The sequence below is a fragment of the Ixodes scapularis genome, unplaced genomic scaffold, assembly GCF_016920785.2.
Source record: "Ixodes scapularis isolate PalLabHiFi unplaced genomic scaffold, ASM1692078v2 PGA_scaffold0__279_contigs__length_252992795, whole genome shotgun sequence".
Taxonomy (NCBI): domain Eukaryota; kingdom Metazoa; phylum Arthropoda; class Arachnida; order Ixodida; family Ixodidae; genus Ixodes; species Ixodes scapularis.
This window is the reverse complement of record NW_024609835.1, coordinates 209,530,275-209,545,454: the sequence shown is the minus strand read 5'-3', so window position 1 is coordinate 209,545,454 and position 15,180 is coordinate 209,530,275.

The window sequence follows — 15,180 nt, the reverse complement described above, 5'->3', positions numbered from 1 at the left end:
TATATAACTTGGGCGAGTTGGTGATGCACTACAACCAAAAAAAAAAAAAACGCCAAAATTAGACGAAGAACGAGTGACAGGAATGTACACGAAAAGCGCTGACTTGCAACTGAATTTTTATTAGAAAGAAATTGAAACCCCTCGAACCACCAGAACACGAAAACACCGCCAATCTTATGAATGTGATTACAATCTTGCTTCGTAACGATACGTGTAAGCAATCTCGCTGCCAAACAAGCCAATGAACGGCGAACTGACACACATACCCTCCTCGCACTGTGACATGACGCACAGTGACATGGCCTTTTTTTACAAACGTCACCTGTCGTAGCTCCCCCTGAGGGACCCGTTTCGCGTTAAAAGCTTGGAGAGTGTGGCGCAATTTTTTAAGGAAACGAACCCGGAGACCTGTAAAGCGGTTTCGTTCAATTTGGAAGACACCTTCTAGTCTATCCCTCACCATGAACTCCTCGTTGCTGTCCGTGAAATCATTGAAAACCGTGGGATCATTGGCTTCTAAAATGATTGCAGAATCAACGAGGACATTTTTCGAGAGCTACAGGAGTTTTATTTGACGGCCACCTATGTGGTCTTTAAAGAGAGGTCTATTCTTTAGAAAAGTGGCATTTGCATCGGGCCTAGCTCTCAAGGTGCGACAGAAAAATTCAACAGGAACCGGAAGGCGATGTCGTAGATATCTGCAGATATGTTAACGATTACTTGATGCTCTTTTAGACCCTGGAAGATCACAAAGTGTGGGGGTGGCAGCGAATATTTCGGAGGCATTCGAGGCTTCGCCGGCGGGATTGATATTTCCTCAAGAGAATTCCATGGAAGGGACCTTGCAGTTTTTGTATGTAAGACTTTCGTTGCAGCCTTCGCACGTCTGGTGGTAGTACGCTCCCCGGTCAAAGAAAAGCCTGCTCCCATTTGGGTCTCACCACTCTAAATTTGTTGAAAGGGAAATTGCCTAGTCGTGCTTCTGCGCCGCGTTGTCAAAGTAATGTATACACAAAATAATGGACAGTTTTGTGTCACAGGTACAGAGACTGGAACAGGAGAGGGGGGGGGGGTTGTGTTTTTTTACACATAAAATAAAATAGGCATTACCGAATGCTCATGTCTCCCCACCTCCAAATGACCAAAGTTTCAAAACTAACGGTTAGCTAAATAAAAAGTTACGTGATTCTTAGAAAATTTCAAAGGCAAAATAGAGTCCGTCCTTTCTAAGTGGCGCCATGCAACTTTATGTATTCGAGGGGTCGGCTGGAAAGAGGAAGCAAATCGTGACTTTTCAAAACCAAACCAAAATAAATCAAATTTATTTTATAACAGCAGATTAATTTGATTTAAATCATTGTAGCTAAAAATAGTGCCTTTTTATTACTACATATATTTTCAATCAATCTGCAGATCGATTAAAAAATTATGCCGATAAATGATAACAATGCAGAAATAAGAAGTATTGTGAATTTAAAGCGCAGTTAAATAACTAAATTTTATCGATGTAACTCCAGTTATACTAGAAAAAACACAGCTTGAGTATTTGTGTTAGTTAGCTTCTTCAGAGCTTTGATCTGCTTGCTATAACACATCACAATTTCTAGTTTTTGTTTCCTTCTTTCACCTTCCGATTTGCTTGCAATAAGACGTCACGTAACCTACGAAAGAAGTGGGAGATGGGAAGGATGCTCAATGGGAGGGGGATCCGATTTCGTCTTGTTCAGCCTGCTTAAATCCTTCTTACTTGATGAATTTCTGACTTCAGTACAAAATAATTGTACATAAAATAATAGACAAACAGTAAATACATTCATTTCTGAATTATCTTTGCGGGAAGTCTTTTTTTATTTGAATTATTATAGCACAGCTGCTGTGATATAAATCACGACTTAAATCACGATTTAAATCATAATATAAACTCTCTATATTTTATTCTCTACCTTTGGCCTTTCCCGATAAACCTTTTAGACAATCACTTATAAATTTTGAATAATATCACGGTTTCTGGTTAGGAAAATAAAAGTACGATGCGTATTTCTTTTTCAACTTTGCGATGAGAAAACATTGTAATTTTTAGGGGGGACACCCTGTACCATTAAGAGTTTCTCCGAAAAATTATAAAATGTTGAGCTCATCGATTGATCGATTAACCTTCCATTGAATGGAAGCATGCTTTAATCGCGAACAAATTGGCTAACTGGTTCATCGATAAATCTTGAAACAAACTAAACCATCATGGAAATTGAAAGAATAAATATATTTTTAAAGATATTTTTACCTTTGTGTGTGTGTTTTCTTGTTTGTTTGTTTGTTTGTTTTAGTGCGCAGAAACTACCCTGTTCGTCAGCATAAACTCATGGATAAGAACAACATCATTTGTAAAATTACAGCAGGCTAGCTCCATAATGAAGAACTTGTCCAAGTTACGAAAAGCCCTTCAGCTTTGCGTCCGCGACACGCAGGAGCACGGCGCCCAGCTAGTCTAGCGCAAAGAGGGCGCTCCTCAAGGACAGCAGGGTGCAAGAAGGTGGCGATTCCTGAAAATAAACGAAGCCCCGTAGGTTCACTTTGACGAACCGGCCTGCGCACGCAGTCGGTGTTATGTGCTCTTTCCCTAGCTCCTCTAGCATAGTCGGCGCCACTCGGAGGCGCTCAGAGCGACGATTGAAAACACATTTTTCATAGTTCGTCGTCGTCCACCAACGTTGTCAGTCCTTTCAAAGCAGCCGACTTTCACAACACCTGGAAGGGTGCGTCGTGCCGTTCATTGACGACGGGCCACGGTTTCGACTGGCTAGCGGGAAAACATTCTGGGTGTGCGTATCATTCCTAAGCCGACGTAAAAAACGCCACACTGCAGTGGTGATTGCAGAACTTCCTCAATTCTAAAAAAAAGTCGGTTGTTAAAAAAAAAAAAAAAAAAATTACGGGTGGACGCTTAACCTTCGCCCTTAAGAGTAGAACGCGAGAGCTAAACATATAATCTCCCCCTTGTTCCCAACTCGCGCAAGCGTGTCTGCGTCGCCAAGTCACTTTTCGTGTCTGTCTCGAAACCGAACAATTGTGCGTTAGAATCCCGCTAATAATTCTTCAGTTTATTTTTTCTTTAAGGCAAATGAATTACTTTATAAGTGAAATCATTTAAGACATGGGGCGAACCTTAATTCTGATTAGATATCATGTTTTATTTACTTTTATTCCACGCGTGATGTCACGTTTCACGTGACTGTTGGAAGTTGTTTCAAATATTCGCGCGAGGTCAAGTGGATGTGACGTCATGAGTCTATCAACCAATCAGGATTTTCCCGACCCACCGACGCCGACTCCAGCTTTTCTGCGGACACCAGTTCTTTAACGCTCTCGAGTTAAAATGACGCATGTCTCGGTTCAGCGTCTATGCGCACCTGTATAGTGCAGCAAGGATGATTGTTAAGAAGCAAGAAACTCGACTGCTCATTGTTACATCTAAGAATACCAGGAAACTCTTTCTGCTGTGATTTCGCCGGAGTAATAAGCTGTGAGTATATTTCGAACGTGCACAACTACACATATTTATTTCTAACTTAAAAAGGCACATTACGGCAATAATTATCACGAAAAACAGGAATAGTAAAATAGAAATGCGTTTTTTGTCCTTTTGCCGTTAATGCGTATATACCTTTTCCACATAGGCGCAACCGTCTCGAATGTCGTCATTCTTGTTATGGATAAAACATCTTTTTGATCTCTTCACGCCGTTGGAAAGTGTTTACGAAAAATTCGTGATAATCACACATTCTTGTTTTTCCTCAACTATATTTTCTCACATATCCCAAATTGATATGTTTTGCTACTTTTTCGTCCCCCATACCAGGCACAGAAGCCACGTGACTAACGGCAGGAAACAGAAAACGTCTATAAAATGAACGCGACCCACTGTTTGAACGACTAATCGAATAAAGGGTGCCTATTAATCTGGATAAAACGCTTAAATGGACACTGACACCCCTAAATTACCCTTTTTTTATTTCTTGCCCGGCGATTTCATATGGTTGTTCGAAGACTACCCAATCAATAATTTGCAACAGCGTCACGTATATTTTTATTGCAGAAAAAAATGGGAGCCATTCCACTGTGTGAAGGTCAATGACCAGCGAAGCTGTTTAGCACACGACACAGACGTGGCACAGAATTTGAACAAAAGTACGAACACATTTATTGTCTTAATCGTTGGTGATCGTGACGAAAGGTACGCACACACACCCGCCACCCGCCGACTTCAAGGAGAATGCAGGAAATGGTGTTCCACTCGCAGCACTCGCACGCCTTCCCCGTACAAAAGATTCGCAGTCAATAATCAAAATAAAGCGCCGACGAACGCATGTGCAAGATGCCATTTGGTTTAGGCATTTGCTTTAGAACAGTTACTGCTGCAGACACCGGCACTTGCGGCGCCTAGGTGCGGTGCGGCGCGTGGGTGCGCTGCGAGCGTAGAGCTTTTGTAGAGCCGTAAACACTGATCTCTATTTTAGTCGGCTGGATCGCAGATAGGGAGCCCGTTGGTGTCGCCACCGGCGGCCATTGCTTGACACTAGGCAATACACGCAAGTCTATGGGAGAAACGCACAAAAGTAAGCATATTGAAGCAGGTACGCTGTGCTCGGAGGCGAGTATTTTATGGTGCGCTGCGATCCTTATGTCGGGTGGTTGGAGATCGAATCGGTATTTGTCAAACGTCCGGTCGCCGAACAAAAAAATCAAACGTACCAGAGCACCTACGGCTGAACTGGCAAGGTTGCTCTCGTTGTGGAGTAAACAAAAGAAATTGCCGTCAATAAGACCTTCCTTAGGGAAGCCCAGAAGTGGATGAATGACAATGAAGTTCCATCTCGACAGCGGCTTTTCGGGAGTGAACGAATTCCGCGTAGCAAAGCCTTCGTGCTTGTCGTCTGCTAAACCCAACTCAACGAAACCGCCACCGACTCCGCAGTAACTTTAGGTAACTCTCGCCTCATTGAGCTGCACTACAGCGGAGTACTCTCGACAACAAAATATTTGTTCATAAGAACAGCGTGGACTGTCAGTTTTATTGTTTGTACGCAAGCTATTTGACGGGCTTATCGAAAAGCATCCAAAAAGTTTCAGTGCCGATAACAGCTTAAAAACAAAGGAAAACATCACTTTTTTTCGTTCTTCCCATTGAGTCCCATGCATTAGCTGGTGTCAATCAATGGCCGCCGGTGGCGACACTCGACCCCAGCTGCCGAGGCCACGGTGCGCGATCCAGCCTACTACAATAGAGATCAGTGGCCGTAAATGTAGAGAGTTTTGCCATTTATTGGGAAGTATAGAAGACAAATGAGGAGGCGCCATTGGCCGAAAGCGGACTGGACGTGTTCCCGGGCGTCTTCACTAGAGCCACTCTATATGGCAACGTAGCTGCCAGAGTAGCGCCACTCTTTTCCGTGTGCCGCCTCTCACCGCGATTAGTCACACTTGGTACCATAGCAACGAGCCGAGCTGGAGCCGTGCCCATAGCAACCGAGTGACTACTAGTCACGTGACCTCGCAAGAGCCGTGATGTCAACGGTATAATGGCAGCACCCAGAGCTGGTGGATGCGAGTTTGTTCGATGCGCGGTAGTCGTAATGTGCCGCTGCTTGCCAACGATTTCGTACTTCTTCATGCTCTCTGACGCAGGTATAACGTGAAGATCTGAAAGAATGAGGCTTTATACCCTTTCTGTGCAAGATCACTCTGGATATTAGCACCTGTGCTACAGCATCAGTCATATCGCCGTAGCGGTGCTCGGATTCCTGTATGTGTACGAGGATCGATAAGTCTTTTAGCATGCAATTTTCGCATACTCTTGGCTTTGTTTCAACCTTGGAGTGTCCGAGAATCGATGCGAAATGTATGCGTCCCATGCTGGATCTTGGGGAAGTTGTTTCAGCCCCAGGTAACCGCATAATCACAGACACTTTTAGCGAGGAAGCTCCTGCGATCTTTAACCTTTTGTACAAATCTACGATTTTACGAATTGGCAGTTCTGAAGATTTTGATATAACGTGCTTTCTTTGCAATAGCATAAATTTGATCACAGTTTTTTTTTCTTTTTTCAAGTGACAAGCTGGCGTTCGCTTAAATGACGTATATGAAATGACCTGCTATATAACCGTTCATCAACAGATACTATTAAACTTAGATGCTCAGAGGTGTGTTCGTCTTTGTAATTAACAAGTTACAGACAATTATATTTACGAGTGTAATATTTACTTTCTGTAGCTGGGCCCGTTTTGTGCTCATTAATATCAGTTTGCTATGATGTTATTATCATGCGTGTATGGTTCTAAATATCCTTTTTGCAATGCCTACAAAGGCCAAATTCACGTCAGCCGACCCCAACTCACGCATTAGACACGAGAACTGCGTCACTCGGACCTATGCGCTGGTCAACAATCAATTTGTAGACGAATATTTGAATTGGCGTTCGGGGCCGATGAGTGCTCTCACGGAACTTATCACCACCTGCGAATGCGAAGTTCCTTCTGTGCTTAAATAGCACGGTGCAATCTTGGGGTCATCGCACCGGTGCCCTAGCATGTCGCTACCGCGCGATTTAACAGTTCGCTTTTGAATCGAGGATTACAGATATGGAAGAAGTTAAAAAATCATTTGATGGCTCCTTTAACACGGATATGTGTGCTACACCAGATAAAAATATTGACTTTTGCATGCCGGTAAACTTCCGGACGACCACTTGGCCTGTTGGTAAGAACACCTCATATCCGGCGTCCGTCTGTTTTGATGGCGTTAACAATCCTCTGGAGACCACCATGCTGTGCTTCTTGGTTTAACCCTATCGGCTCTTAATCACCCAAACGAGGGTAAGATCGTCGTTGATGTCGCTCCTGGCCAGTCGGTGAAAGAATATAATCTTGAATGAATGATTCGGTCTTAAAGTATGATGCTAAGGAAGGTCAATAAGAGGAAGAAGATGTTTTTAGGCTGCCATCTTATAACCACTACTGTTTAAATCGTGTTTCTAATCGTGGCGGAGGTGTATGTTTGTTGATTGAAGGAAGCGTCAAAACCGAATTATTATCTACTTTTTGTACTATGACAAAGGATTATGAAGTGTTATCTTTGGTGGCAGAAAATATGCTTATATCTGTGGTTTACCGTCCACCGGATGGCAATATTAATACTTTTCTTGCATATTTTGAGGGGCTTTTGGGATGCGGTAGTGATAATAACTTGAAGGTAATCATTGGAGGAGATTTAAATATTAATATGCTACTTGATACTACGCTTAGAACTGAATTTGAAATATTACTTACAACGTATGAATATGCTAACATAATAACTCTACCAACAAGAATTACAGTGCACACGGAAACTCTTATTGAGCTTTTTATTACAAACATTGATCACGTATGTCTGAAAGCTGGTATACTTACCACCCATATAAGCGATCACCTACCTATATTCCTATGCGTAAATGATAGTCTTTCTCACAAAAAAAATGCTGAGTCATTTAGGCACTTTGAGCATATCACCCCTTATAATCTGGACATGTTTCGTAATGATATTGAAAATGTTGACTGGAACAATGTTTTTGCTGCAACAGACCCTGATGTAGCTTACGACACGTTCCTAGAGAGTTTTAAACGCCTCTATATAAAAAAGTTTCCTTACAAAAAAACGAAAAAATCACGTAGAATTCGGAAACCATGGATTACCCCAAGTCTCTTATCGAAAATTAATGAAAAAAACAAGTTATTCCAAAGATTTAACAAATCAAGAAATCAAGATGATTTGACAAAGTTTAAAGCTTATCGCAACCAGTTAACGAAGGAACTAAGAACCGCTAGGGAACGGTAGTATCACAATAGTTTTAGATCTTCAGCTGGACGTATTGATGTTATTTGGAAAAAAGTAAACTCAATTAGAAAAAAATAATCAGAACCATGACAACATAGATAGATTGCATATTAACGGCGAAGAAGTTAAAGATACTGCTTTAGCTAATGTATTTAATGATTAGTTTGTAAATCTAGTTTCTCTAGCTCACGACAATAAGGCTTGCGAGTATATTAAATATAGAAACTTAAATTCAATATTCTTAGATCCCGTTAGCGATTCCGGGGTCTTTAATGTATTTATGAACTTAAATAATACATGCAGTAGAGATGCAGATGATATTCAAATTAGACCCGTAAAATAAGTATTAGACTTAGTCGTGCATTGTTTAACTCATATATTTAACTTGTGTTTATCTGCAGGTATATTTCCAAAACGTATGCAGATTGCCAAAGTTTCTGTACTGCATAAGAAAGGTGATAAGAATGACATTAATAACTATAGACCTGTTTCAATACTTCCCGTGTTTTCAAAAGGGCTTGAAAAACTTATTCATGTAAGATTGTCAAATTTTTTCGAAAAGTATGAACTCATTACAAGGTCGCAGTATGGATTCCAAAAACATTGTTCTACGGAACTTGCCTTACTTGAAGAAAAAGAATTTATCTTACGCAACTTAGAGGACAAGAAACTTGGTTTAGGGGTTTATATTGATTTTACTAAGCTTTCGATTATTTAAACCACGAATTGTTATTACACAAACTCGAATTTTATGGTGTTCGGGGGCAAGCCTTGCATCTACTACGGTCCTATCTCGAAAATCGGATACAATATGTGTGTTGCGGTAACTTTTGTTCTAATATAAAACAAATTTCCTCAGGGGTACCACAGGGAAGTATTTTAGGTTCATTTCTTTTTAATGTCTATGTAAATGATATAGTGAATATTGACCAGTCTATTAAAATTGTAATGTATGCAGACGATACAACACTTCTCTATGCTTCTGATAATGCAGAAGAGCTCGTGTCAAAAATTAATTTAGTATTAGATAAAATATCATCATGAACCAAGAGGAACGCTCTAAAAATAAATACTAGCAAAACTAAAGCTGTTATATTTCGGACAAAACACTAAGTTATTCCATCAATATGTAGGATAACCTTAAACTCAGTAGACATCGAATTGGTAGAGAATTTTAAAACACTTGGTGTAGTATTTTCTCATAATATGACCTGGGACCATCATATTGCGTATCTAAATAAAAAGCTATCTAAGGTTGTAGGGCTGATATGCAGGCACCGGTATATACTTCCGACATCGATTAAACTCTTGTTATATAAATCGTTATTTTATTCTCATTTGAATTACTGTTCTTTAGTCTGGAGCACAACTACAATAACAAACTTGGAGAAAGTACACTTAATTCAAAAAAGAATAATAAGAACTATTGCAAACACAAGTGCAAGGAAAAGGCACTCAGCCTCTTCTAGAAGATTTCGCAAATACCCTATACTCAGCATTCGATCACAATCTTGTTACCTCCGCACTATTCTTAGATGTGTCCAAAGCTTTCGACACAGTGAGCCATACGATACTGTTGAAGAAACTGTACAGCATAGGTTTTCGTGGTTCATTTTTTCCCCTTCTTAAAAACTATCTTTCTCATCGCTCTCAACTGGTGTGTGCATCTGGCTTTCAGAGTTCTCGAACTGAACTAAAAGCCGGAGTACCACAGGGGTCTATTCTATCACCTCTTTTGTTTAACATCTTTGTCAATGACATCGCCACCATGGTACCGGGATGTAAGCTATATCAATACGCGGACGACACTGTAATTATGACCCAACACATCAACTATGCCAATTCCATCAGCCAGTTACAATCTCAAGCAATAGTAATTATGGACTGGTTCAAAAAAAACCTTCTTGATATTAATGTTAAAAAGACAAAACTAGTATGCTTCTATAATCCACACAAAACAGTCACTCTCAACATTCCATTAGTTCTGCACTCTTCTTTCTGCCATCAATGCAACTGCATTCCGGTTGAGTATACAGATAGCGTGAAGTATCTAGGCATATATTTTGATAGTGGTCTGAAATGGAATGTTCATTTTACATACATCTGTAAAAAACTGAGAAGCATTAGTTGCCTATTATATAATACAAAACATTTTTTTCCTGTATCTGTTCGAAGAATGATTGCCCATTCGCTTGCATATAGCGTCCTTCGCTACTCGATCACCGTTTTCGGCCATTCTTCTGACTATTGGAAAACCAAGGTGGACTGCATCCTGAAAGCTATCCTGAAAAGTATCTCTTATAAACTTAAAATACCTGACAACGCTAATCTTTTCGAATATTTGCAACTACCCAACTTCCAAACCCTTTATGTTCATTCAGTGGTATTGCGGCACTTTTGGAATTCTGATTTCAAAATCTTAAGCCCACCCACACGTGATCTTCGACATACTCACCCTTTTCACATACCTTTTTCCCGCACTCGTTATGGCGAAAGTACGCGTGCGTTTTATGTGCCTAATATTTTTTCTCACTTACCACCTGAACTTCTAAACCAAACATCCCTGAGCAAAGTTAAAAAGATGCTTAGAGGTATTTCGTTTTAATAGCGAACTATTGGTTTCGTTTTAGTAGCGAACTATCGCAGACTCATTTTGCTAAGTAATGTGTGCCAATATTAAGCGCCTGCCTTTCTGGAACATTAATGAATATTCTGCTGTTTGTAGGACATTTTAACAGAAGACCTTCCGTGATTTTTTTTTGTGCATATTTTCCAGTTTTGTGGTATTTCATTTTGCTTTGACATTGCTATTGATTTCCGTTTTAGTCTGTACATAATATCTTTTCGCGTAAAATCTTCAAATTATAACTGGAGTGACTAACTTCATGGAATTATGTTTACATTTTTTGTCTGTTTTATATTATTGTATTTTGAGTAACTACCCATGCTACATATCGTTTTTTTTTTATTGGAGGATGGCGTCGCACAAGCCACGTGTTGGCTTTGATGCATCCGCAATACCAAACTTTTCTATGATGGTAGCAATAAACAATTATTATTATTATTATTATTTGTCGCATACAGAAAACTTATTCAAAATTTATAATATACTTAGTATCAAAAATATGTATAGCTATAGACTATCCAAAAGCCTTAAAAAAGAATTGCAACATAACACCTCTTCCTTGGTAGCATTGTCAAATTTACAAAAACATGTTTTAACGTATCAAACTCGTAACCCCGATTATTGGCAAATACCAACGTGTCGATTGAATGTTGGCAAAGAAATGTTAGCCTACCGAGTCCCAAGACTTCTCAATTCACTAGTTTTATACAATATTGATATAGATAAATTGAGTTTAAATGAATTACGTTCTGTCATGTATACCTTTGATGTAGTCTACTGATATTTGGTTTTGTATATCTTCGATGTTGTATCTCTATGTTCTCGGTAAGTTGTTAATAATTCCCTTCATGTCCATGTATTTGTATTTATTATGTAAACGTAGATTTTGTATATTGATATGCTTTAAAGATTAACTAGGTAATTGATATCCGTTAAATGTGCCTATTCTTTGATTGAATGCCTTTGTATTTTATTTTGTTCCCTCTGACTGCTGCTGAATGTAACTGGGGCCGAGAGCTTGTCAAGCCGTCTATCGCGGCTTTTATTCTCGGCCCCATCATTACCTGTAATGGGAAATGAAAAATAAAGCTTATTATTATTATTATTATAAACATGCATTCGCTTACTAAGGGGGCAGTCGAGCAGCAGTCATGTCTCAAGGCAATCGTCCTGTCGTGGCCGATCGGATTTTGTTCTATAGGAGCAAAGTCCGAAAGTACAAGCACGGTACGTACGTCCCACGAAGCGGCCGTCATCGCGGGCGCGCGGAAAACCACTCGCCCTGTCCGTGCACCCACGATAACTAGTAGCTCTCGCCGCCCGACAGTGCTCGGGCTGGAAATCGTCTCACTTCTCAGAAGAAACAGGCACCGTTCCTTCAGAGGCCCGTGCCGTACCGCCATGCCAAGCGTCTTTTACCACTTTTCAAGGAACGAATGGAGATATCGACTAGAAAAACGTTGCTGCCCGGCGTCGCTAGCGGCACGGTTACCATGGCAGCTTCCCATGCCCAAAATGGAGATGTACTGCAAACATCGAGAAAGCCCCTTGATATGTCGATGTTTTTGGAGACATCGGTCTCGCGTCCACGTGGCTCGCAACAAACAGCAAAACTTTAATCCACTCATTGTCTTTTCTTTTTTCTTAACTCTTTTGCATTTGACTTTTAAGACATACGCGGCCAGCGTGTTTGTTTGATAAGACCTTAAAAATATCCAGTTCGTACGTGGCGCAGGAATAAGCTATATTACTGTGTTCTTCAAATACCGAGCAACACGGCTAGTGCACTGCTGGAAGTGACTCCATGCACACCGGCAACAACACATCCTTTGACAAAGTGCAACCTCTGCGATGCAGTACGAGGAACCGTATAGACCATGTCACGAAACCAGTCTTAAAACGTTTAAGTTCACGCTTGCTTTACGAATCTCGATATTTCTTACCATATTCAATTCAATTTTTGGCTGGTTCGCCTGCCCTTTTCCACCCTTCGCATACTCATTCTCGTGTTTCCTCTTCAGATGGCGAATAAAGTTCGATGATATACGCCGTCTGCACCGATTGTAGTTTCGTTGCACAACTTTCAGTGTGCAGCTTATTTATTTTCTTCGCGACTAATGTAGAAATATGTCTTCTACGATGCCATGACTTGATCTGTATTTATCTTGTCTTCTCGTCCGAATTGTGATGTTCCTCTTCGCGCTGATTGAGTAGCGGGTTCAGGCAGGAGACGGTACCAACCGATTCATTCTTCTACCTCGGTGTCGGTTGTTCGCGTTGTGGCGACGGGTAGAGCAGTAAGCGTTGACAAAGCTCTTCACATCAAGATACAATCAACGGGGTAATACCGCACCGTTCGAATTGACAATCCCCGTGTTTCTTCAACAACACCGTCCAACTGACTTCTCACCGCCTCAAATAGGTCCAGGACAAGGAGCACGAATGCAGACCGGACAGCCGAGACGTGCGGAAGCCAAAACCTCAGTGGCAGCTAGTACCCATCTCTCCTTCTTAGTTGCCCTCACAGCAAAGGTCGCGCCTCGTCTGGCGCGGGACGATCTTTCTGCAGGTCTAGTCAGTTCGGTCACACCAAGAGTGGTAACGATAGGCTACTTCACCTTACGATGGACCGCAACAGACAGCACGAGAGCCATCGAAACCAATCCACTGCCTTCTGAGTGCCGCGTGACCCTGCAGTCCCGCTCACGGTGCTGGATTGCCTAGGCTGACTCGTAGCGTCCGCAGCAGTCCATCGCAAGGTGAAACAAAGTATGCAGAGTCTAAAGTCAAAGGAAATGAGCGGGCATCCGCTAGCTTGCTTGTAACCCCAACCCACTAAAACATATAACACAGAAAACAAGCATCGGAAAAGAGACCAAGTAATAGGCCGACTTACACTACAAATGCAGTATAAAAAAACAAGCCTCGGAGCAAAGCGCAAGAGGAGAAGAGGGAAATGAATCTCGCTTTGTTTTAATGCCGAAGCAAACCCACATTTCCCACTTCAAAGGAGTGCGCACGAATGAACGTGGAAGGCAGCAGGGTTGGCTGCCTGCTAAACAAAGCTCCTCGAACTATAAGAAAACAATACCTGATCATCTTTCGGCGGTGCCCGAGTCAACGAGTTATCAGAGCTCTGCGAGTTATGCTCCGCTCCCAGATCTCAGTCTGTGCGCACGCATGCATTCTACAAACCGTCGCAACAACAAAAAAAAGCGTGACAAAAGGACGACGAGGAGTTGTGCATGACGGTTTCTTTCTTTGCCGCTCCCTTTTCTTTTGCTTGGTGCTTGGTTTCTTGTTTCGCTCTCGTGTAACGCCATTGAAGCCCGACGCCTGCGCGACCGTGAAAGGCGCGACGTTACCTCCCTTTCCCCCTTCGCTCTTTGCTTTGACGTTTGTTTTTTCTATTGCATTTTTTTGCGTATAAGTCTGTTAGGGCTCCACGCGGGCTAGCAGTTTCCCGCTCATTTTATTTCTGAGCAACTCACTCGCTGACTGGCTCGGTTTAACTGACTGTAAACAGTAAAAAAAAGAAAAGAAAAGAAAGACGAACCGTGCCCATTCCATTCCCATTCCATTCCGGGCAAAAGGCACCTAATTCCATTCCCATTCCATTCCGGGGTCGTGAAAATGCGGAATGATTCCGGGAATCATTCCAATTCCGGAGTGGCAACTCCGCAACACTGATAAATACACGTTCCATTCCCCCTTCCTCCGCTCCCCTTCCCGAATTCCGGTAAGCTGTAATAATTTAAAAGTTTTTTTCTAAATTTTCTTAAAAAAAAGATAAACTAAAAAAAGAAACCCATTTTTCGACTAGATGCCCTAGCGACGAATAGCCCTACGACGAATTGTCCTACTACGAATTGCCCTGTTACGAATCGTCTCTCGACGAACGGCCCGTAGTCCACTATGATGAAATTGTTGGTGTGTGTCTAAACCAGGGGTGGCCCGGCCTAAGAGCCGCAAGCAAAACCACGGAACTTCCATGAGCCGCTGGGGGGGGGGGGGGGGAGCAAACGTTTGTCTAGAGCAATAAACGAAACTCGAACTACTTTTAACCTACCCGAGTCAAAAGCAGTTCGTCTGTACGTAAGGAGCAGTAGACCAAGACCACCACAACCACAACCTGTCTTTCAATTTAAAACGCGTTCCCTTTTCTCTTTTTGGGGATGTGCTGGTGTGACCGGGAGGTTGGCCGGGGGAGGGGAGAGAAGGGGGTAGGAGAGGGAGCCGCAGCTTGGCCACCCCTGGTCTAAACCATAGGAAACCGCACGTTACCACGGAGAAGAAAGTGAGCGCGACTCAAACCAACCAGTTTTCTATGGGCGGTTTCCGGACGGAAAGAAAACGAATTTCGAGCCGCAAATTATGTTCTGGGTAGTTGGGCTCTCTTATGTCAGGTACAAATAAAAATAACCTTGGCGAGCATAAATACCCTGTCACTGTCCTTTTAATCGATACCGGTGTTGCGGAATGGGCACCCCCCATTCCATTCCGATTCCATTCCGGAGAATTAGAGTTTTCGATAATTCCATTCCTTTCAACTCCTAGGAATGGGGACATCGGGGCCATTTCCACTCTTGGAATGGCTGAATCGTTCCATTCCATTCCTCGAATTCCTAAAGGTTAAAAGTGTCACTTGACAGCTGCGTAACGTTGCAGGGTTGGGCAGAAATATTCAA